Genomic DNA, 25,177 nt, shown 5'->3' on the forward strand with positions numbered 1-25,177 from the left:
CAGAAAAGGGAGACAAAGCCCAACCTAAAAAAGACAAGCAGGGGTTCTTACACTCACTTAATTTCCCTAAAATGCCCACAATTAGAATAGGATTGTCTTGAGCTAGATTTTAGCTCAGTGCTCTAAATCAGTTGTTCTCAACCCATACCTCCCAAATTTTGAGATGGCAATGTGGGACACCTATCAGCAAAAGTATGCAGGCATAGGACACACCCCTTGCCATGCCCTCTTAAAGGAGAATTGTACAAAAAAAACAAGATCGGTTGAACCCCCAAGTGCCTTTTTTACCGCTACTATTCCTTTATATTGGCTTTTGGAATTTACAAATGCAGCAATTTAGAATCAGGTGAAAGGTTTAGCACTGGGAAACACTTTTTGATAGATAAAAAATGGAAAATTGTATACTTACCTCTCCATAAATTTCCTTTCCTGACTCATCTTCATGGCAGCATACACTCTGGGTTGTGACTCTGCCTCCACAACCTGATAGGACCACATAGCTATAAGATGACGATACGGCCCCACCCCAGCATTCTCCATATATATAAATCACCTCCAACGAGTGGGACATTGTATTCTGCCATGAAGATGCGACCGGTTTCCTGTCGCATCATGGCACATATACTCTGGGGAGTAACTCGCAGACTGGGTGGGAATGCAAGAAAATACATTTATTAACAAGAAAAAAAGAGGAGTTGGCCTGAATGACAGCCCTTCCAAAATCTACTGTTGAAAGCCATGCAGAGTCCACCCTTTAATGAGATATAAAAAGGTGTTTCTGGAAGACCAGGTGGCCGCCTTACAGATAGTCTCCGCCGAGACCCTACAATAGGCTGCCCAAGAAGTTACCACTGCCCTGGTGGAATGTGCATTTAAGCCCTCCGGAATTTGTAATTTACTCAGTAAGTAGGCCTTCTTGATCGCCTTTACCAGCCATGAAGCAATGGTACGAGCCAATGCCGCCTGACCTTTCCTACGGCCAAATGGAACAATTAAGAGGTTCTCTGATCTCCTGATAGACTCGGTTGCTGAGGGATACTTTAGGATGTTGCCCCTGACATCCAGAGGATGAGGATCACCCTGAACTGTGATAAGGGCAGGGAGATTAATCTCTTGATTAAAGTGGAATGATGAGGAAACCTTAGGTACAAAACGATCTGACAGTTTTAGTACTATCCTGTCTGGGTAGACGACCAGGTATGGTTCCTTGGCCATCAAGGCTTGCATCTCCGAGACTCTCTTTGCTGAAGTAATAGCAATCAGGAATGAGACTTTGAGCATCAGGTCCCAAAGGGAGATGTTGTCGAGCGGAGAGAATGGTTCTTTAGACAGGATTTCCAGGACAACTGAGAGGTCCCATGCCGGGAATGAAGGTTTCCTAGGTGACCTTAGTTTAAGGCAGGCTCTCTGAAACTGTATGACCAGAGGATCATGTGCCCAATTGACCCGGTCAGAGCGGATAAGGCTGATACCTGGACTTTCAGGGTACTGGATCAAAGCCCTTTCTCTAGGCCTGACTGCAGGAAATCCAGGATTTGAGGGGCTGTCAGAGAAGATATGTCTCAACCTTGTTGTTGAGAAAAGGTGGTAAACTTCTCCCAGATCCTTCGGTAGGTGTTGTTGGTAGTCGGCTTCCTAGCCTGAAGTAATGTCTCCACTACCCTCTGAGAACAACCCTGTTCTAGATACCTAGTCCTCTCAGCCTCCAGGCCATCAGATGTAACCTCTCCGGGTTCGGATGTAGAAGCTGGTCCAGGGATAGCAAGTCTGCTGACAGCAGGAGAGGAAGCGGATCCGCTGTGTTCAATTGAAGGAGAGTAGTGAACCATGGTCTCCTCGGCCAAAAGGGCATCACCGCCACTACTAGTGCTGCCGACCTCTTGAGCCTCAGAAGGAACCTCGCTATGAGGGGAGTCGGAGGGAAGATGTAGCCGAGGTTGAAGTACCATGGATGTTGAAGACAATCTACTCCCTCCGCTAAAGGAAAGGGGATTCTTGATAGGAACCTCTGACATTTTGCATTTGCTGGTGTAGCTGCCAGATCTATGTCCGGTGAGCCCCAGGTCTGAGTTATGAGCATAAACGCTTGGGGACTCAGAGACCACTCGTTGGAAACAAACCTTCTGCCGAGTGAGTCGGCTAGCCCCTGGGATATAAGCCGCTTTCAGATCCAGTAGGTTCAATTGTGCCCACTCCATCACAGGGCAAGCTTCCTGCATCAGGGAGGAGCTTCTTATGCCCCCCTGCCTGTTGATATAGGCGACGGCCACTTTGTTGTCCATCTTCACAAGGACTCTTTTCCCCCTCAGGTAAGTACTGAAGGCCAGGAGGGCCTGAAAGGCTGCTTTCATCTCCAGCATGTTTGAGACTGCATACTGGGTCCTGAATGGCCAGCAGCCCTGGGCTGCATGATGTTGGTAGTGTGCCCCCATCCCTCCAGGCTGGCATCCGAGGTTACCGTTTCCTGAGGAAGGGGAACTATGTGCTTGCATCTCGTCAGATTGCAGGGACGAGTTCACCAATGCAAGGATTGTTTGACCTCCTCCGAGATGTAGATCGGTTGGGTCATGGATGAGCCGTCCCATTGACGCAGAAAGGAAGTTTGAAGGGGTCTCGTGTTCCATTGGGCCCACTGGACCATAGGAATGGTCGCAGACAGAGAACCTCGAAGACTGAGACATGCTCTGGCCGGCAGGGATGTTGCTGAGATTGCTCATCTCACCTTCTGAATCAGTAGGGAAATCTTCTTTACTGGTAGTTCCACCATGTTTGTCCGGGTATCCAACTCCGCACCCAGGAAGATCATCCTCTGGGTGGGATGAGCATTGCTTTTCTTCCAGTTTATCAACCAGCCCAGTCTTTGTAAAGTGGCAAATAGGACCTCTCGATGTTGGATAAGGAACTCCTGGCTGCTTGAAAGGAGGAGGAGGATGTCGTCCAGGTAGTGATGGACTCTCAATCCTCTCTCCATTAAGGACGCTATCACTGGTAGCAGGACCTTCATGGAGGTTCTGGGAGCAGTAGAGATCCCGAACGGGAGATTCTGAGACTGGAAGTGGCCCTGATTCACAGAGAACCGAAGGAACTTCTGAAAGGCGACATGGATCGGGATGTGAAGATAGGCGTCCTGGAGATCTATGGAAAGCATCCAATCTCCCAGATTTATGGCTTGGAGGATCGATTGTAAACTCTCCATCTTGAATGTCTCCACTCTAATGGAGCGATTGAGGTTTTTCAGATCCAAGACTGGGCGAAGGGCCCCTGATTTATTCTTGACCAGAAACAATGGGGAGTAGAATCCCCGTCCCCTCTGAAGTAGGTATCTTCTATTATTGCTTTCTTCTGGAGAAGCTCTTGAACGTAACTGGTCAGCAGAAACAGTTTTTCCCCTGATGGTGGAAGCCTGGTCGGACAAAAACGATCCCTTGGGGGATGTCTTCTGAAAGACCATCTGTGCCCGAAACGGACAGTGGCCACTGTCCATGGTTCCTGTATTGCTTCTGCCCAAGCCAGCTTGAATTTTGAAAGCCTTGCCCCCACTACCGCTGGCTGGGCTGGTGCACCTTCAAAAAGATTTTGGTCACCGGAAGCGGTAGTCTTGGGTTTCTGGAATTTCATAAAAGATGTTTGGGGGTTCTTCCAGCTCCTCCTGTATTCTTTCCCTGGCCTATAAGCTTTCGCATACCTGTATCTGTCTGGCAGATTATGCCTAAAGGGAGGAGGTCTCTGCTGCTTCGGTTTCCTGTCTGATGGTATCGTTCCCGATTTCCCACCAGTCACTTTTGAAATTGCTGAATCCAGCTTTGCACCAAAAAGATCCCAGTGGGACTTAGCTCCTGTAGAGCCTTTACTGTGCTCTCCTGATCTGTGCCTTCTGAGACCAACTTATCGGTATTCGCCGACCAGCTGGAGATGGTCCTGCCTACAGCTGCAAGTGCCACTGCCGGTATGCAATCGCCTCCTGCTACTAGTTAAGCCCTTTTCATATGCGTGTCGATCCTTCTATGCAGAACATCCCTGAATGTCACAACGTCCTCAATCGGCAGTGTCACATGCCTGGCTAATCGCATGAGAGATGCATCTACAATAGGAGGAGAGACGAGAGGACTCACTTTAGGCCCCTTCAGGGGATATCATTTGGTAAGCCTGCTATTCAGGCTCAATTTTTTCTCAGGTCCTTGCCATTCTTCCTTAATTAAATCATCCAATTCTTCAATGAACAGAAAAGCCTCTGAGTCCCTTTTGAGGTTCAGGAAGTATTTCTTCCATTTCGGTTGAGCCTCCTGGGGTTCCTCCCAGCCAATCGCCTCTTTAACCTATTTGACAAATGGTTCTATTAATAAAAAAATCAAAACCTGCAGACGCATCCAACCCTATGCTGCGGCCCCGCATATCCAGCATGCATTTCCGGAGGGTCGCACTGGGTATCGCTGTCTATGCACAGGAGAGCTTTTATGGTAGGAGCGGCTGCGTCTAGAATATGATCTGGAGCGACTTTTCCTGTGACTCCCTCTATGGCCTGAGCGACTTCTCCTGCGACTTGAGCGGCTCCGTCTGTGGCCGGAATGGCTTCTCCTGCGAGATGTCTCTCTGTATTTCTTCCATTTCGGTTGAGCCTCCTGGGGTTCCTCCCAGCCAATCGCCTCTTTAACCTATTTGACAAATGGTTCTATTAATAAAAAAATCAAAACCTGCAGACGCATCCAACCCCTCATTGTCAGGCGGGGAATCCTGCTCTCTTGATGTACTGGGAGGAGCAGGTGAGGCACTTTGCGTCAACAACTCTGTCTCCGGAGTAAGAATCTGTGGAGCTACAGTCTCCTTAGACTATGGTTCTCTTTCATTAGTAGCTTCCTTGAAGCACCTACGGCAGGCCAGTTTGTCGGGGAGAGCTGCGGCCCCGCATATCCAGCATGCATTTCCGGAGGGTCGCACTGGGTATCGCTGTCTATGCACAGGAGAGCTTTTATGGTAGGAGCGGCTGCGTCTAGAATATGATCTGGAGCGACTTTTCCTGTGACTCCCTCTATGGCCTGAGCGACTTCTCCTGCGACTTGAGCGGCTCCGTCTGTGGCCAGAATGGCTTCTCCTGCGAGAGGTCTCTCTGTGCCTTGATTCAGATGATTTTGAGGACCTGGTAGGGCTAACCATTTAGGCAGCGTTAGGATTGCTCTCTTTTTTAATCTCTACTTACCAAGGTAAATCCTCCCCCCTTACCTAATGGACTGACGGTGATCTGCTAGGGCAGTGGTCTCCATAGAAAGGAAATAAGGCAAGCCTATAGAGATACATAGCGTCAAAAATGTGTATAGGGAATGCAGGGAGGAAAGAGTACAGCTGACAGGCAGTAAACATTAGTAGAGTAACAGGTGTCCACTCACCTAAGCAGGAGGATGAAAGTTTTGTAAGGAAGGTCAGAATACTGGCAATCCAGAGTCTAGGTACAAGTACACAGACAAATTCAATGAAATCCCTTTTAAATCTGCAGCCGGAGCCACGCCCAGGAAGACTGCCAAAGGATACACACAAGGTAAACAGGGAAAGACAGAGATGGAGACTACTGCAATTTAGCCAAGCCTGTTTAAAGCGGGAGTCCACCGGGACTCCGCGTTTTTTTTTTTTTTTTTAAAAGCCAGCAGCTACAAATACTGCAGCTGCTGACTTTTAAATAGAGACACTTACCTGTCCAGCGCGCCCGCGATGTCGGCACCCGAAGCCGATCGCTCGCTCGTCTGTCAGGTCCTGCCGCCGCCATCTTGGGTATGGGAATCAGGAAATGGAGCCTTTCGGCTTCATTTCCCGGTTCCCTACTGCGCATGCGCGAGCCGCGCGGCACAATCCGGACGGTCCCCGCTGCCTCTGGGAGCTGTGTGTTTCCCAGCAGGCAGCGGGGCACTTGCTGAAGGGGGCGGGCGCTTGCGGAAAGGGGCGTAACGTACGCCCCTTTCCGCAGAGAGCTAGCCCGCAAGTGGGTGCAGTTACCTGGATTATCCAGGTAACTGCACCCCCCTCCCCCCTGAAAGGTGCCGATTTTGGCGCCGGAGGGGGGGGGATTCCGATGAGCGGAGGTCCATTTTAGGGTGGACCTCCGCTTTAAGGCTTATGTGCTGAGTATATCGCTAAGCCTGTTTAAGGCTTATAACAGGAGCCGAACAATACTACTACAGCCTGTTTAAAGCTCCAACCGTAGGCAGATGAAAATGCAAGCCTGTTTAAGGCTTTTTCAAGGTCACAGAGAGAGTTGTAACATACCCCTGAGATCACCAGAGTGGAGATCCTTCCATTTAGCTTCATTTAGAGGCTGTACCGGTAAGGACTTCCATCCAGGAGAGGCTAGAACCTGGCTGGGGCGAAGTGGTAAGGGGGTGCTGATACGTGTGGTCCCAACAGGTGAGGAAAAGTAAGAGAATGCTGGGGCAGGGGCCATATCGTCATCTTATAGCTATGTGCTCCTATCAGGTTGTGGAGGCGGAGTCACAACCCAGAGTGTATGCTGCCATGATGCGACAGGAAAGTGCCTTTTACAGTGGTGTGAAAAAGTGTTTGCCCCCTTCCTCATTTCCTGTTCCTTTGCATGTTTGTCACACTTAAGTGTTTCGGAACATCAAACCAATTTAAATAGTCAAGGACAACACAAGTAAACACAAAATGCAATTTGTAAATGAAGGTGTTTATTATTAAAGGTGAAAAAAAATCCAAACCATCATGGCCCTGTGTGAAAAAGTGATTGCCCCCCTTGTTAAAACATACTATAACTGTGGTTGTCCACACCTGAGTTCAATTTCTCTAGCCACACCCAGGCCTGATTATTGCCACACCTGTTCACAATCAAGGCATCACTTAAATAGGAGCTGCTTGACACAGTAAGGTCCACCAGAAGATCCTTAAAAGCTACACATCATGCCGAGACCCAAAGAAATTCAGGAACAATTGAGAAAGAAAGTAATTGAGATCTATCAGTCTGGAAAGGGTTATAAAGCCATTTCCAAAGCTTTGGGAATCCAGCGAACCACAGTGAGAGCCATTATCCACAAATGGCGAAGACATGGAACAGTGGTAAACCTTCCCAGGAGTGGCCGGCCGCCCAAAATTACCCCAAGAGCGCAGCGACGACTCATCCAAGAGGTCACAAAAGACCCCACAACAACGTCCAAGGAACTGCAGGCCTCACTTGCCTCAGTTAAGGTCAGCGTTCATGCCTCCACCATCAGGAAAAGACTGGGCAAAAATGGCCTGCATGGCAGAGTTCCAAGGAGAAAACCACTGCTGAGCAAAAAGAACATCAAAGCTCGTCTCAATTTCTCCACAACACATCTTGATGATCCCCAAGACTTTTGGGACAACATTCTGTGGACCGATGAGACAAAAGTGGAACTCTTTGGAAGATGTGTGTCCAAGTATATCTGGCGTAGAAGGAACACTGCATTTCATAAAAAGAACATTATACCAACCGTAAAATATGGTGGTGGTAGTGGTAGTGTGATGGTCTGGGGCTGTTTTGCTGCTTCAGGACCTGGAAGACTTGCCGTGATAAAAGGAACTATGAATTCTGCTGTCTACCAAGAGATCCTGAAGGAGAATGTCTGACCATCTGTACTCAAGCTGAAACGAACTTGGGTTCTGCAGCAGGACAATGATCCTAAACACACCAGCAAGTCCACCACCGAATGGCTGAAGAAAAACAAAATGAAGACTTTGGAGTGGCCTAGCCAAAGTCCTGACCTGAATCCTATTGAGATGTTGTGGTATGACCTTAAAAAGGCCGTTCATGCTCGAAAACCCTCTAATGTAACTGAATTAGGACAATTCTGCAAAGATGAGTGGGCCAAAATTCCTCCAGGACGCTGTAAAAGCCTCATTGCACGTTATCGCAAACGCTTGGTTGCAGTTGTTGCTGCTAAGGGTGGCCCAACCAGTTATTAGGTTTAGGGGGCAATCACTTTTTCACACAGGGCCATGATGGTTTGGATTTTTTTTCACCTTTAATAATAAACACCTTCATTTACAAATTGCATTTTGTGTTTACTTGTGTTGTCCTTGACTATTGTTTAAATTGGTTTGATGTTCCGAAACACTTAAGTGTGACAAACATGCAAAGGAACAGGAAATGAGGAAGGGGGCAAACACTTTTTCACACCACTGTATATACAACTATATAGATCAGACCAAAATGAGGGACATATAAGGAGGAATGCATGAAAATTGTTTGGGGAGGAGGGGGGGGGGGGGTGTAAAATGCATTACTTGGATTGAGCATGCATCTGCAAAACAAATTATTAACAAAACACAACACATAAAAATTTGCTACAAATTTTATTGATCAACAAAACAATGGAAAAGAGCAAGGAAAGCAAAAAACAAATGTATGTTAATTTGGGACACTAACAGAATATGATTTTGAGGTCTGACCATTTTGCAGAGGAAATTAACAGGAGTTAAAAGGACTGCGCCCACAAACGGACAGTCTCTTAAAGTGGTTGTATAGTCAATTGCATCACTTTTACCTACAGGTAAAAGTGATGCAGGCTTATCTGTAGGTAAAAAGAATGTCTCCTAAACCTGTACGTTCCCCTCGCAATGAGCCGTTGACTTCAGTGGCGCATGCGCACAGGGGATTCTTGGCTGAGAGCCCGGCAGACTCCAGACTTTTCCGGAAAGAAGTCTCCCGCGTGCATGCGTGGGAGTGATGACATTGTCGCTTCAGCCACTCACAGCACTGGAGCCGCGATACACAGAAGACACGCCAAGGCAACATGTCAGCTCCCTCGGCGTGGACCAGGTGAGTCACTGACACCTCATTCTAAGGTAAGTATTTCATAATGAGCTAGTATGCGGTATACAAACACTTTAAGGATTTAAACATTTATTAGTCACAACATCTTGAGGAAGATTTTGGAAAATAATGCAGCACAGACAATTAAATCAAAGTGAAACTAACAACCTACAAACAACACACATTGACAACATCAAAAAGATTTCATGGAAAAATATCCCCCACAAAAAATACACAAAAGTAAAAAAGACTTGCTCTAAAACACATCTGTTTTGCAAAGACATAACAAACAAACTTTATAAGGACACCCAAATACACACACACACACACACACAGTCCCTGAGCATGCCCAGACCAACCCAAATGCAGCTAGCACAAAATAAGCCACCCCACTAAATTAAAGTGGTTGTAAACCCTTACAAACCACTTTGACCTACAGGTAAGCCTAGATTAAGGCTTACCTGTAGGTCCAAGAAATATCTCCCAAACCTATACGGTTTAGGAGATATTTGCCCGAAGACGGGCACCGCTGTCTACGGCACATGCGTCGTAGACAGCGGCGCACAGGCGCACTGAACGTTGCATCCTCGATAACGAAGATGCCGCACAATGCCGCGCGTCTCGGCTCCCGTGCGCATGCGCGGGAGTGACGTCATCGCAGCTTCGCCAAATGACAGCGGCGGAGCTGCGAGACCCACCGAGAAGATGGGGGGGACATCGGTGACTTCGCTGGCTCCTGTGTCAGGTAAGTGACACATAATGGGCTACCATGCGATGCATAGTAGTCCATTATGCTTTGCCTTTGCAGGGAATGAAAGAGGAAGTAAACTCATCAGGGTTTACTTCCTCTTTAAGCACATCATCAAGCATGCTATAAAATTACAGATGGGACAAACACCCCCCCCCACGCCCGGTTCAGGGGGCAAACAAGCAGCCTAACATGGGCAAAAGTTATACAACAAATACCATTGCAGTCTATGGGAACTGACTTGTTAGTTTTGCTAGACCCCACTTGGCCGGCTTATATTCTAGTTATTGGCCTCCAAATGGGTATGGGGGCCCAGGTCCCACCCTGAGGGACTTATATGAATGTCACCAATACAAATTTGGACAACCCCAAAAACAAGATGAAGTGTCCAAAAATGCAAAATTGCTTAAAAGCTAGTAACCTGGGGGGCTTATCTGCCTGTAAAGTGGTGCACCTGTAGCATGTATCCAAAATGCGGCTTCAAAGATATATGGCTTTAGAGAAACCTTAAAAATCTACATTGCAGCTGCAAGATTTTAACACAAAACAAAAAAATAGCCTGTCCCCCCAATACATACAAGGCCATTTGGGTCTGTTAAGGCTTAAAATGAGAACTACCATGTAAAAAATACCACCCCGAACTAAAAAAATATTGTGCCCCTCCCACACACTAACAAACCCCTAGCCAAACACACAGCAAGCCACCACATAAAAGGGGGCTGATGCTTGGGGGCAGGAGGAGCTCGGGCACCCCAAAAATCAACCACCTTGTTCCCATATTCAGGGGGACAAGGGCCTCTTCCACTCAACCCTAGGCTAGGGTTGTGGGGGGCTGCAGACAGGGGGCTTTATGGAATATGGAAAGCCCCTTTAAACTAGTACTAGGTACAAGGTGCTTTGTGGTTGGTATTGGGCTGAGCCCAACATGCTCCGAATGCAGTCAGCTATGTTGAGTGCATGTGGCCTTGTATAGTTCAGTAGGGGATTGGGCGCTGGCTCTTCTCGCCCTTTTCCTAGCTGGCCCTGTTTTATGCTCATAAAAAGGATGTGGTTTGGATTGGTGAAGGTAGCTCACAGCCTTTTGAGAGTGGAGTGTAGAGTTCCTTTTTAAAGCAAAAGTTAACCCATGGAAATACAAGGGATTAAAGGGGGCAGACAAGAGCATTGGAGAATGTAGTGTGGAGTTACCCTTTAAAAAGCAAAAGCTAGCCCAAGGAAATCATATGCATTAGAGGGGGAAGGTTAAATGCCCTTTTAGGAGGAGAGTCTTTTTACATAATTTTAACAAGGTGCACATGTTGGCAAGTTCACATGCTAACATGACCCATGTGAATATCTCCTTAACCACCTCAATACAGGACACTTAAACCCCCTTCCTTCCCAGACCAATTTTCAGCTTTCAGTGCGCTCTCACTTTGAATAACAATTACTCAGTCATGCTACACTGTAACCAAATGAATTTTTTATCATTTTGTTCACACAAATAGAGCTTTCTTTTGGTGGTATTTATTCACCACTTAATTTATTATTTTTTGTAATATAAGCGAAAAAAGAGCAAATATTTTGAAAAAAACCCACAAAATTTTCTACTTTCTCTTTTAAAAGAAACCAAAAAAAAATCCTGATAAGTGTATGATCATTGGTTTGTGTGAAAGTTATAGAGCCTACAAGCCATGCTATGCATTATTGAAAATGTATCAATCCTAATGCACTGATGGCTGAACTCATTTCTTGAGGCCCTAAAATGTCAGGACAGTACAATAACCCCCCAAATTACCCCTTTTTGGAAAGAAGACAGTTTGCGGTATTTAGTAAGAGGCATAGTGAATAGTGAAAAGTTGCAATTTTTCCCCCACAGTGCTTTGGAAAATTAAGAAATATATATATATTTTTTCTTCACTAAATTATCATATTTACAAGTTATTTCTCACACATGGTGCAGGCATAATTGCAATTACACCCCAAAATACATTCTGCTATTCGTCCTGAGTACGGAGATACCCCACGTGTGAGACTTTTCCACAGCCTGGCTACATACAGAGGCCCAACATCCATGTAGCACCATCAGGTGTTCTAAAGGCATAAATTACACATTTAATTTCCTGAGTACCTATTACATTTTTGAAGGCCCTGGAGCACCAGGACAATGGAATTACCCACAAAGTGACCCCATTTTGGAAAGAAAACAACCCAATGTATATTCTATGAGGCATAATGAGTCTTTTGAACATGTAATTTCTTTCCACAAGTTTTTGGAAAATGTGGAAAGAAAATAAAAAACAATTTTTTTCTCACAAAGTTGTCAATTTAGATCTTTCTAACACATAACATGTAAATAGCCAAAATGACACCCCAAAATACATTCTGCTACTCGTCCTGAGTATGGCGATACCCCATGTGTCAGACTTTTCCACAGCCTGACCACATACAGAAGCCCAACATGCAAGTAGCACCTTCAGGCTTCTAACATATAGCATGTACACACCAAGAATTACACCCCAAAATACATTCTGCTGAGCAAAGGGTAAAAAAAAGGCTCACCTGTGGTTTAGCAGTCAGGAACACCGTTCCAGAACAGTCAAAGCATTTTCTAGACAGCCAAAGGAAATGTCCAGGAATTGTCCAGGCAGCAGACAGATATGGAAAAGTATGAACATGGTTCAGTATAGTCCAAGGTTTAGCAGGCAGTTCAGGCACAGGCATGGCCAGTTCAGGTGCCAGGCAAAGGCATGGCCAGTTCAGGTGCCAGGCAAAGGCATGGCCAGTTCAGGTGCCAGGCAAAGGCATGGCCAGTTCAGATGGCAGCAGGCGGCAGTTTTTACATTGGGCCTTGGTCAGGTATCTCTACGAAGCCTCCAAGTCTCCAGACCCTAATCCAAGAAAACGAAAAACCTGGAGAAAAATCTTTTCTTCACTCGGAAGACTTTTTCTGGAGACCCTCACATGTGAGACCCCTGTGCTGTTCAGTGGCAGGGCAAATGTTCAGTTCAGGAGGCAGGCAAAAAGCATGGTCATTTAACAGGCCGAGGTCAATTCACGTTGAAGGCAGAAACATGTTTGGCAGAGGCATAGTCGTTTAACAGTCCGGGTCATACACAGAAATGGCAGAAAGTGGAAACTGGAAAGAAATCATCTTCACTTTACTAATAGAGTAGTGAAGTATGATAGCTTCGATAGCAAGTTCCAATACAGATGCCTGGCTGGGAGGGACAGTCTGGACATTAGTATCAGGTGTCTCGGCGAATTCCTCTACTTGAACACACACAACATTTTTTGGGGGTTTGCGACCTGTTTGGGTAGGAGGGAGGATTTCGGGAAAGTGCCTTTTATGGAGTCTGGCTACTGCATCAGAGTGAATTAGTTGAGTGGGTTGGCCATGGGGATAGACAAGGGCTGTGATAACATCTTCTTGGAATTTTAGAACTTTGGGTGCTCTTAGAAAAAATAATATATGAATTGAACATGGCTAGCTGCATCAAATAAATGGCGACTTTCTTGTACCAAAACAGTGATCTCCTGGTGGCCAAGTAGGGCTGCATCATCTGGTCATTCATATCCACCCCCCCCCCCCCCCCCATGTATAGGTTATACTCATGGATACATTTTGGCTTCTGGATGGGGCCTTTTCTTCTCTGCAGTTCCACCAAGGTGTCATTGTGTATTGTGGAAAGGATGTAGACATCTCTTTTTTTATCTCTCCACTTCAGCGCTAGTATCTCCTCAGTCCGTATACTGGCCATTTCACCCCGTTTTAAATTTCTTGGTGACCAACGCCTGTGGGAAGCCTTTGCGGTTGGTCCGTGCTGTCCCACAGGCCAGTCTGCTTTAGGTACAGATGGCGGAAAAGTGGGAGACTTGTGTAGAAATCATCTACATATAGGTGGTAACCTTTCCCAAGCAATGGTTGGATTAGCTGCCAGACAATTTTGCCACTTGTTCCCATGTAGGTAGGGCATTCAGGGGGGTCTAGCTGTCGGTCTTTTCCCTCATAAATTATAAAGTCATATGTGTAACCCGTGGCCCTGTCACACGCCTTATAAAATTTTACTGGGGATGTATTGTTGTATTCCAAGTCATCCAGTGAAGTGTAATAGGGATTAATTTACACAAATATTTCTATCTGCTTGAAACTGGCGGAAAAAAAATTGATTAGGGGCCGAATTTTGAATAATTTATCGCAACTGGGATGATTTCGAGGGAGGCATTGGGCATTGTTATTGAAATCTAAAAATCTCATGATCATCTCATAATGGGTTCTGGGCATCATTGACGAATAGACCGGCATGTGGTGGATAGGTTGGGTAGACCAGTAGGAATGGACTTCATTTTTTTTTGTCAGCCCCATGTTGAGGGTTAGGCCAAGGAAAATTTAAAATTCTTCCACGGTGAGGGGTTTCCAAACAAAAGGACAGGCATAGGAAGAACTTGGACTGATGGCTATATGTTGGCTGGCGTATAGATTACATTGCTCCACAATGTCGGTTAGGAGGTCATTGGTAAAAAATAAATGAAAATTATAAAGTGGGTTTACATTTTCCGTCTGTATCTGAGAGCCTGGCTGGGATGTAAAAATGGGAATTACAGGTTCTACTGATGTATCGGCAGCCATATTGGATACAGTAGAACATCTGGAAGGCTAGTATGGGCACTGCCTCGTTGATGGGATGCTCCGTTGCTAGCATCTGGCCTATCTTCTAGGAAGGTTTCAGAACTGCTGGTGGATGCCTGCCTATCCCGGAGTGCTGCGCTGCCAGTGGACGCCTGCATATCATCCTGGAGTGCTGCGCTGCTGGTGGATGTCTGCGCCTGCTCGTTTCTCCTTGTTGGGGTTCTATCTTCCTCGGTTTCCATCTCGGAGCCACTGCTTTCCACTGGCTCATAATCGCTATCTGAGTCTGACGGAGAGAGTTCCCTGTTACTCTTGTCCGACATACTCTGGAGTATCTGGAAAGCCTCCTCTGTGCTGTACGATCTTTTAGTCATGTTGACGGGCAGATGCCAGATGGCGGGCAGCAGATATCAAATAGCGGGTGTCATATGGCGGGCGGGAGATGTCAGATGGTGGGCGTCAGATGTGCCTGATGGCGGGCGTCAGATGTGCCAGATGTTGGTGGGAGGCAAATGTGTCTGATGGTAGGCGTCAGATGTGCCTTATGATGGCGGGCAGATGTGCCTTATGATGGCGGGCAGACGTGCTTTATGATGGCGGGCAGACGTGCCTGATGGTGGCGGGCAGACGTGCCTGATGGTGGCGGGCAGACGTGCCTGATGGTGGCGGGCAGACGTGCCTGGTGGTGGCGGGCAGACGTGCCTGATGGTGGCGGGCAGACGTGCCTGGTGGTGGCGGGCAGACGCGCCTGGTGGTGGCGGGCAGACGCGCCTGGTGGTGGCGGGCAAATGCGCCTGATGGTGGCGGGCAGACGCGCCTGGTGATGGCGGGCAGATGCGCCTGGTGATGGCAGGTGGCTGATGTGTCAGATGGCGGGCAGCTGATGTGCCCACTGTTGGCGGGCCGATGTGCCAGCTGTTGGCGGGCTGATGTGCCCACTATTGGCGGACAGATGTGCCCACTGTTCTGTGTGACAGGTGTTTTTGGGACACTGTGTTTTGGGGACACTAGCTGGGTGATCAGGGGATAAACAGTGGAAAAACAGCTATAAACTCACTGATCTCCCGGCTGCAGCACAGATCTCTTCCTCTCCTCACTGACAGGCTCTGTGTGATGAGAGGAAGAGATAAGAGCAGTTACAACTGCACTCTATTGACATTACATGACGACTGTGATTGCACAAAGTCGTCATGTGATCAGGAGGGCCAATCACAGGGCCCTCCTGTCGTATACTGCTCTGCAGTCTCTGGGGGGCACAGGCAGATCGTGATCGCGCCACTGCGTGGGCACGCGATGGTGCGATCACCTGTCATCTGCCACCCATCCCCCTTTGTTTACCTTACAATGGCTGTGATTAGACACAGCCATCGTGCAGATCAGGAGGGCAAATTACATTGCCCTTCTGCCGATCTGAGATGCGGCATTTGCGGGGGACACGCACGCATCGGGATCGCGCAGCTTTGTGGGAGCACGCCCACGCGATCCCGCTACTTCTGACAGGACGTTCAGGAAAGTCCAGTCAGAAGTAGAGAGCTCCCACCCGGCCACTGCATATAAACAGCCGGGTGGGAGCTCTCTACTTCTGACCGGACGTTCCTGAACGTCCGGTCAGAAGTAGCGGGATCGCGTGGGCAGTGGAAAGTGGTTAAAAAAAAAATACATAAAGGTCAACCAGCGTAAAAAAAAAAAAAAAAAAAGTAAAGTTTAGAGCTGCACCGGTTCAACCCATGCAATTGCATGCATGTTGCTTAACATTTACTAACTCACTCACTGCCCAGGAGATTGCTAATCGCTTCAAAAACAAGATTGATACAATCCGTGATGAAATTCGACTCTACAGGTATCTCCCCCAGTTAAGACCCCACTACAACAACTACAACAGGTACTCTCAACACTCCCCTTATTCAAAACTGCTACTACAGACGAAGTTGCTAAACTCCTTTCTAACGCCCACCTAACCACCTGCCCCCTGGATCCTATTCCCTCTCAAACACTACGGTCGCCATCTGACTATACTACACTCTCTAACCCACATCTTCAATCTCTCCCTCACCTCTGGCATTTTCCCCAATGCTCTAAAACATGCACTGGTCACCCCCATACTTAAAAAGCCATCCTTGGACCCTACCAATCCTAACAACCTACGCCCTATCTCCTTGCTCCCTTTTTCCTCTAAACTCCTCGAGCGCCTGGTTTCCAACCAACTGAGTGACTACCTCATCAAAAACAACCTTCTTGATCCCCTTCAATCTGGATTTTGCCCTCAACACTCAACAGAAACTGCTCTTTTAAACTCACAAATGACCTACTAACTGCAAAATCCAACTGACACTATTCTGTGCTCCTACTTCTGGACCTTTCAGCTGCCTTTGACACGGTTGACCACCATCTCCTCCTCAAAAAAAAAAAACTTTACTCCCTTGGTCTCCTTGACTGTGCTCTTCAGTGGCTCTCATCCTATCTATCCCAACGCACCTTCAGTGTCACTTCTTCTCTTCATTCTACTTCCTCCACTCCTCTTCCCTTCTCTGTCAGAGTCCCCCAAGGTTCTGTTCTTGGACCTCTTTTATTTTCAATCTACAGCTGATAGCCTCTCATGGCTTTCAATATCATTTCTACGCTGACGACACTCAAATCTATTTCTCCACCCCTCACGCATAACCAACTTACTAACAGACATATCTGTATGGATGTCACAACACTTCCTTAAACTCAACTTGTCCAAAACCGAACTTATAATATTTCCTCCCCAACGCGCCTCTTCCCCTGACTTCTCTGTCAAGAGTAATGGCACAACCATCCACCCATCCCCATATGTCAGGGTGCTTGGTGTTATCCTGGACTCTGAACTCTTTCAGCCCCACAGCCAATCACTTTCCAAAGCTTGCCGCCTCAACCTCCGAAACATCTCTAAACTACGCCCCTTTCTAACCAATGAAACCACAAAGCTTCTGATTCACTCTCTGGTTATCTCTCGCCTTGACTACTGCAACTCCCTCCTCATTGGTTCACCTTTAAATAGACTATCCCCCCTTCAGTCCATCATGAATACTGCTGCCAGACTCATACACCTTACAAACCGCACAGTGTCTGCTACCCCTCTCTTCCAATCCCTCCATTGGCTGCCACTTGCGCAACTAATTAAATTCAAAATACTAACACTTACTTACAAAGCCATCCACAACTCTGCCCCCAGCTACATCTCTAGCCTAGTCTCAAAATACCAACCTAATCGCCCACTTCGTTCCTCCCAGGAACTCCTGCTCTCTAGCTCCCTCATCACCTCCTCCCATATCCGCCTCCAGGACTTCTCCCGAGCCTCGCCCATCCTCTGGAACTCACTACCCCAATCTGTCAGACTGTCTCCAAATTTATCCACTTTTAGGTGATCCCTGAAAACTTTCCTCTTCAGAGAAGCCTATCCTGCCTCCATCTAACAACTTCACTATTCTCTCCATTAGCTCATCCCCCCACAGCTATTACCCTTTTGTATAACTTGACCCTTCCTCCCAGATTGTAAGCTCTAACGAGCAGGGCCCTCTGATTCCCCTTGTCTTGAATTGTATTGCATTGTACTGTCTACCCCAATGTTGTAAAGCGCTGCGTAAATTGACGGCGCTATATAAATCCTTTATAATAATAATAATAATTTACTAAGATTTTGGCCGCACAGTGAACAAACTCACCTGAATGAGAGCAAGCGTACTGCGCATGCCTACTGCTTACATTGATCTCACGCAGTTCTAAATGTACTTGCAGGCATAGCAGGCTTTCTCTGAAAAAGTTACTTTCTCATTCTATTTTGGGCAAATTTGTTACTAGAATAATAGGTCAAACAGTTTAGCGCTAATGTGTACAATAATGTGAGTTAAAAAGGCTTGTTGGTGCTATATCCAAGAGGAGGTTAGTTCAGTCTGATGTGTGAACCCTGACTCAGCTGCAAGGCTCCACAGACAGTTCTCGCAGCAGGTGGATATTACTCCAAAGCAACTCAGCGATGGTCAGCAGGTTTTGCTGGTAAGTTTATACAGAGTCTGCACACTGATCTATTATTCACGTATAACTTTGTTTGAGTGTCAGCCGTAGGGATGAGCTTGATCTTCGACTCGAACATCGGCTGTTCGCCCGTTCGGCGAATACCGAACGTTATGGGCCGTTCGCGCCAAATTCGTGTGACGCTCACGGCCCACAATGCATTGCGCCATCGCAGTGCATTGCTGGCTCATGATTGGCCAAGCATGCACTGTGACCCCGCATGCTTGGCCAATCACAGCGCTGGCAGCGAGGAGAGCCATGATTGGCCACAGGCAGGATGCCTGTGGCCAATCATAGCTCAGGTTGTGTAGTACACGCCCCACACTATATAAGGCCGCCAGCGCGGCGGCCTTGTGTAGTGTGTTAGTGTCTGTAGGAGTTAGTGGGTGTTCTCTGTGTACCTTCAACACAGTATACACCATTCGTTATCAGCCGATTTAGCGTTCTTGCTCTTCTGTAATTGAGCTTTTAGCAATCTGCAGGAGTTTGTGGGTGTTGTCTGCGTGCCCTGACCACAGTATACACCATTATATCCACCTATATAGCTAGCTATATTGCTCTTCTGTAATAGAGCTTTCAGTCAGTTGTAGGAGATTGTGGGTGTTGTCTGCATGCCCTGACCGCAGTATACACCATTATATCCACCTATATAGCTACTGTAGCTATATTGCTCTTCTGTAATAGAGCTTTCAGTCAGTTGTAAGAGATTGTGGGTGTTGTCTGCATGCCCTGACCGCAGTATACACCCTTATATCCACCTATATAGCTCTTCTCTAATTGAACCATCTGCCATCTGCAGGAGTTAGTTGGTGTTGTGTGCCTCCAGCACAGCACAGTATACACCAGTATCTACCCTTTAATTCCTGTTCTATAATAAAGGCATCTGCAGGAGTTAGTGGGTGTTGTGTGCCTCCAGCACAATATACACTACCCATCCCTTCAGGGCATTACCATGTCTGGAAGGCCAACAAGGAAAGGCAGACAGGCACGAGCCGATAAAAGAGGGCAAGCAGGCTCTGTGTCTAGAGACAACAGTGCTGGTCATGGACACGGTGCATTGTCATCTTCAGCACGTGGCCATGGGACACGCCTGTCCTTATTTTCGGCAGCTGGACGTGTTGAGCCGCATCATGCCGAAGACTTAGTAGAGTGGATGACCAAGCCCTCTTCATCCTCCTCATCCTCTCTCACCCAGGCTCAGGGTACTAGCAAAGCAGCTGCCAACGCATCGTCTTCCCTCGTCTCAATGTCATCATCAGTGACTCCTTCCCTAGACTCACCACGTCCTCCTGAGGAGTCCCCTGAACTTTTTGAGCACAGTGTTGGGTACATGCTCCAGGAGGATGCCCAGTGTTTTGTAGGCTCTGATGATGATACTCAGCTAGAGGAAGGCAGTAGCGTTAGCGCAGAGAGAGGGGATGCTCAAGAAGGACAGCAATCTGGCAGTCATGTTCCACAAGCTGCAGCATACTGCCAGGTTTGCTCCAGCGATGAAGAGGGAGGGGATGATGAGGGCACTGACTCCACGTGGGTGCCTGGTAGGAGAGAGGAGGAGGAGGCACATGTCCAACGAGGCAGGATGCCCTCTGGGGGCCAGCTTAGGGGCAGCACACCAACTGAATCACACCACAGAGCTCTGCCTGTGCAGGGCGCTGCCTCTGCGCATTATTCTAAAAGTTATTTGGTTTGGGCCTTTTTTGAGACGAGTGCATCAGATCGCACCGCTGCTATTTGCGACATATGTCTCAAGCGTATCTCGTGTGGCCAAAACATCAGCCACTTGGGCACCACATGCTTGACCAGACATATGTTGACCTGCCATGCAGCTCGTTGGCAAGCGTACCTCAAAGACCCACACTAAAGAACAAAGCGGACCTCTCCTTGCTCCTCATCAGCTGGGATCTCCAACCCCACTAGACCTTCAGTCCTCTCTGAAACCTGCTCTGAGAGGAATGAAGGTGTAGAATTGGGTGTGTCACAGCCAAGTGCTTGCGGGCACTCTGCTAGCAGTACACCCACGTCCGATTATAGCAGCCAAATTTCCCTGCCCCAGCTGCTGGACCGTCGAAAGAAGTTCACTCCCAGCCATCCACATGCCCAGCGGTTGAATGCTAGCTTGGCTAGACTGCTAGCACTTCAACTGCTGCCTTTTCAGTTGGTAGACTCGGCCCCCTTCCGTGAGTTTGTACAATGTGCGTGTCACGTACCTTCTAGTAGCGAGCCCGGATTGCGGAAAGAGGCCTCCCTTACAACTCCCACTACCGGTTTCCTGGCAATGTAACAGGGAACACAGGAGTAAGGAGGGGTACAGGTGCCTGGCAGGATCAACAGATGAGTAGGCTGGGTAGGTGAAGTTCAGTGGAGCAGGTAATCACAGCGAATGGATCAGCAGGTAATTTATAGCAGATAACACGGTTCAATGGAACAGGTAACTTGCAGCAGATGAAAAGCAGTGTAGGGAAGTAGGCAACTTGTAGCAGATGAACAGTGCAATATGCAAGCAGTACAGGGAAGTAGGCAACTTGTAGCAGATGAACAGTGCAATATACACAGGTACTTGCAGCAGATGAACAGTTCAATACAAGCAGGTTACTTGTAGCAGATGACACAGTTCAATATAAGCAGGTACTTGCAGCAGGTTAACAGTTTAATACAAGCAGGTTACTTGCAGCAGATGACACAGTTCAATGTAAGCAGGTTCACCTTTAGCAGACGGATAGTCAAAGCAAGCTGGGTCAGATATCAGACTGGAAGCAAAGTACAAGGGAACAGGCAGGAGAATCGTCACAACAAGCCGGGGTCGGGTGCAGGCAGATAGCAGATGGGTCACAGGCAGGCCGGGTCAAACAGGAACGAATGCTACGGATCAGGTCTCACAGGTATAACGCTGTAGAGCAGACAGCAGAGACCATTAGCAAGAGGCTAGTTTAAATAGGCCGTTTGGCGCCAACACGGACGCACACACGCGACCGTGCACGCACACCTGTGTACGAACGTATGGGCGTTCGTACGATCGTGCGTACCCGCGACGATCTTAAACCAGAAGACCTGGAGGTCAGTCTCTTCATGCGATTTTCATGACATTGCCCTCTCCCAAGGGGCAGCCTCCGGATGCCCTTTCGGGCAAATTTTTCCGGATGGGCCCTTTTAAAGGATTGAATCAAGTTTTTTGCATGAATGTTGTCCTTGGGCTCCCAGGAGTTCTCTTCGGGACCATATCCTTTCCATTTGATTAAGAACTGGTTCTGGTTTCCTCTTCTTCTGAAATTTAGGATGGTTTCTATTTCAAATTCTTCTTCACCATCAACCAAGATCGGATCAGGAGGAGTGGTATTTCGGTTAGGAAATGGATTGGGAGTGAAAGGTTTCAATAAGGACACATGGAATACCGGATGGACCTTTAGTGAGTCTGGAAGTTCTAGTTCGAAAGCAACTTCGTTAATCTTCCTTTTGACTGAGAAAGGTCCTAAAAACTTGGGACCTAGTTTCCTTGAAGGGCACGCCATCTTCAAGTTTACCGTGGATAGCCACACCAAAATCACCAGGTACCAGTATTAACTCCCCTCGTCTCTTCTTGTCAAAGGTTGCCTTGTTGTGCTCTTGAGTTCTAGTCATTGTTTCTTGCAGAAGTTTGTTGTTGGTTGAGAAAAAGTTCATATTTTCCTGGACTGCTGGTACTGAACATTCAGGAAGGGAGTTGGGTAGAAATGAAGGGTGGAAACCATAATTGGCAAAAAAGGGTGTCTGTTTGGTGGCGGAATGGAGAGAATTATTATACGCAAACTCAGCTACTGGAAGCAGGGAGATCCAATCATCTTGTGCAAAAGAGGAAAAACAGCGTAAATATTGTTCGAGAGTTTGGTTCGTCCTCTCAGTCTGCCCATTGGACTGAGGATGATAGGCGGATGAGAAAGATAGTTCAATATTCAAGGCCTTGCAGAGGGACTTCCAGAATCGAGAGGTGAACTGTACCCCTCGATCCGAAACTATATTGGCTGGTACCCCATGGAGCCTAATGATTTCCTTGATGAACACTTGTGCAGTTTCAGACTGAGGGGGTACCCTTCATGGGAATTAAATGTACCATCTTTGACAGACGATCAACCACCAGAAAGATAGTGGTATGATCGTCTGCCGGAGGCAATTTAACAATGAAGTCTAGAGACAGCATTTTCCATGGCCTGTCCGGAACAGACAACGGTTTAAGGAGGCCCCAGGCCTTAGTTTTACAGTGCTTACTTCTAATGCACGTAGTGCAGGTGTTCACGTATTTCTTGCAATCCTCCCGTAACTGAGGCCACCAAAAAGTACGCTGTACCAAATCAATGGTTCTAGTGATACCAAAATGTCCGGCGAGTGCGTGGTCGTGACACAGCTCTAGGATAGATACCCGCAGAGTTTCGGGGATGTAGATCTTGTCTTTATACCACAGTAACCCACCTCTGGTTTGTAGTTCTGGTTCTGAAAAAGGTCTTTGTCCCATGGAGGCTTGTCTAAGCCGGGAGAGAAGATCTTCCTGAAGCAGAAGGAAATTCCCAGGAGCGAGAATGGTATCTGGAGGAGAAATTTCCTGGGACTTGTGGAACATCCGTGACAAGGCATCTGGTTTTATATTCTTAGACCCTGGGCGATACGTCACATGAAAAGAGAACCGGGAGAAGAAGAGTGCCCATCTGGCTTGTCTTGGTTTTAGTCTTTTTGCAGATCTTAAGTACTCCAGGTTTTTGTGATCGGTAAATATTAAAATTGGATGAGAAGCTCCTTCCAACAAATAGCGCCATTCTTCTAATGCAGATTTAATCGCCAACAGCTCCCGGTCTCCAACATCGTAATTTTTCTCGGCTGCTGATAGTTTACGCGAAAAGAAAGCCACAGGATGAAGCAGGGCCTTAGTTCCTTGTCTTTGGGATAATATAGCTCCTACGGCGATTTCGGATGCATCCACTTCTAAAACAAATGGCAGGGAGGAATCTGGATGTTTTAAAATAGGAGCGGAGGTGAAAAGTCCCTTGAGAGTCTTGAATGCTTCTTGAGCTTCAGAGGTCCAATGAAAATGGGTTCCTTGTCTAGTTAGTTGTGTGATGGGTGCGACAATAGCCGAGAAACCCTTAATAAATTTGCGATAGAAGTTGGTGAATCCAATAAAACGTTGGATTCCTTTCCTGTCTACAGGAGTTGGCCAGTCCAAAATCGCAGCGATCTTCTGGGGGTCCATTTTTATACCCTTACTAGAAAGGATCAGCCCCAAGAATGGTATACTTTCCTGTTCGAACAAACACTTGTCTGCTTTTGCATATAGTCCGTGTTGGCGGAGCCGACCAAACACGCTTTTGACGTGCTTGCGATGGGCTTCAAGGGAGGAAGAAAAAATTTAAATATAATTTAAGTAAACGACAGCGAATAAGTCCAGAAAGTCCCGGAGCACATCATTGATAAAGTATTGGAAGGTGGCGGGGGCATTACACAAACCGAAGGGCATCACGAAATACTCAAAGTGTCCGAATCGGATACAGAAAGCGGTCTTCCACTCATCTCCGGCCTTGATACGGATCAAGTTGTAAGCCCCGTGGAGATCGAGTTTAGTGAAAACCGTAGCAGTTCCCAGTCTTTGGAATAACTCTGGAAATAGAGGGAGAGGGTACCGGTTCTTTATAGTGATGTTGTTTAATTCACGGTAGTCCACGCAGGGTCGGAGAGTGTGGTCCTTCTCAACAAAAAAAATACCCGCACCTGCTGGGGACGTAGACAGGCGAATGAACCCCTTCTTTAAATTTTCTTCGAGGTATTCTTTGAGTTTCTCCTGCTCTACCTCTGTTAAGGGGAAAACCCTTCCAAACGGAATTTTGGCTCCAGGAAGTAACTCAATGGAGCAGTCATAAGCTCGGTGGGGCAGGAGCACCTCTGCCTTTTGTTTACTGAACACGTCCAGGAATTCATGGTAGACTTCGGGAATGGCCTGACGTAAATCGATCTCTGAGTCGATAGATAATAAGGTTGCTGGTCTCAGGAAACCGGAGGAACCACAGAACTTCTGGCAATAAGGTGAAGAAAAAGTAATTTCTCCTGTAGCCCAATTTATGGTTGGATTGTGGGCCTGTAACCAGGGCATCCCAAGTATTACAGGAAAAAGTGGGGAGGTGATAATGTCCATCCGGAGAAGTTCGATGCGAACCAGAGATAACAGTAGATAGAGGTGCAGTTTCTTGAGTTACAGGACCAGATTTAATAGCGGAGCCATCGGCCAAATGGATAGAGAGTCCACGGGTCTTAGGTAGGAGAGGAATCTGATGTTGGGCAGCAAAGGATGAATCCATAAAACAGCTGCATGCCCCATCTGTAAAGTCTTCCCTGGGAACTGAAAGGAGACCGAAATGATAAGGTGAGATGAAAACTTTTTATTAAAGAGTCTGGGAGATCAGGAGGCATAGATGGACACTTACGAAACTTAATAGGACAGTTCCTGACGTAATGTCCAGATTCCCCGCAATAGAGACATAGATTGTTATTCCGCCGACGTTGACGTTCTTCGGGGGTAAGAGATGGTCGCAAGACCCCAAGTTGCATAGGCTCAGGTGTGTCAGACGTGGCCCTGGGTCGGGCGGCAGGTGCTGGATGTAAATGGCTTGGGGCCTTTGGAAGCATCCAGGTTGGGCGAGAGAAACCTGTGGCCCTCTCGGCTCTCCTCTCTCTCAGACGACGATCGATCTGTATCGCCAAGTCAATTAGTGCGTTTAAGGTCTGTGGAACACCGACTCTAGCAAGCTCCTCTTTCAAAGAATCAGAGAGTCCCATACGGAACTGATGACGAAGGGCAGCATCATTCCAGTTCGTATCCGCGCCCCATCGCCTGAACTCGGTCACATAATCTTCCACCGCCCTTCGTCCCTGCTGGAGGGTCCGCAAGGCGGTTTCTGCAGTCGCTGAAAGTTGGGGATCTTCGTATAATTGAGCCATTGCATCAAAAAAAGTAGTAAGATTAGCCAACGCTGCGTCCTTCTGTTCTAACAGGCGG

This window comes from Lithobates pipiens, unplaced genomic scaffold, assembly GCF_037356315.1.
Source record: "Lithobates pipiens isolate NorthernLeopardFrog02 unplaced genomic scaffold, aLitPip1_a1.2 Scaffold_22, whole genome shotgun sequence".
Taxonomy (NCBI): domain Eukaryota; kingdom Metazoa; phylum Chordata; class Amphibia; order Anura; family Ranidae; genus Lithobates; species Lithobates pipiens.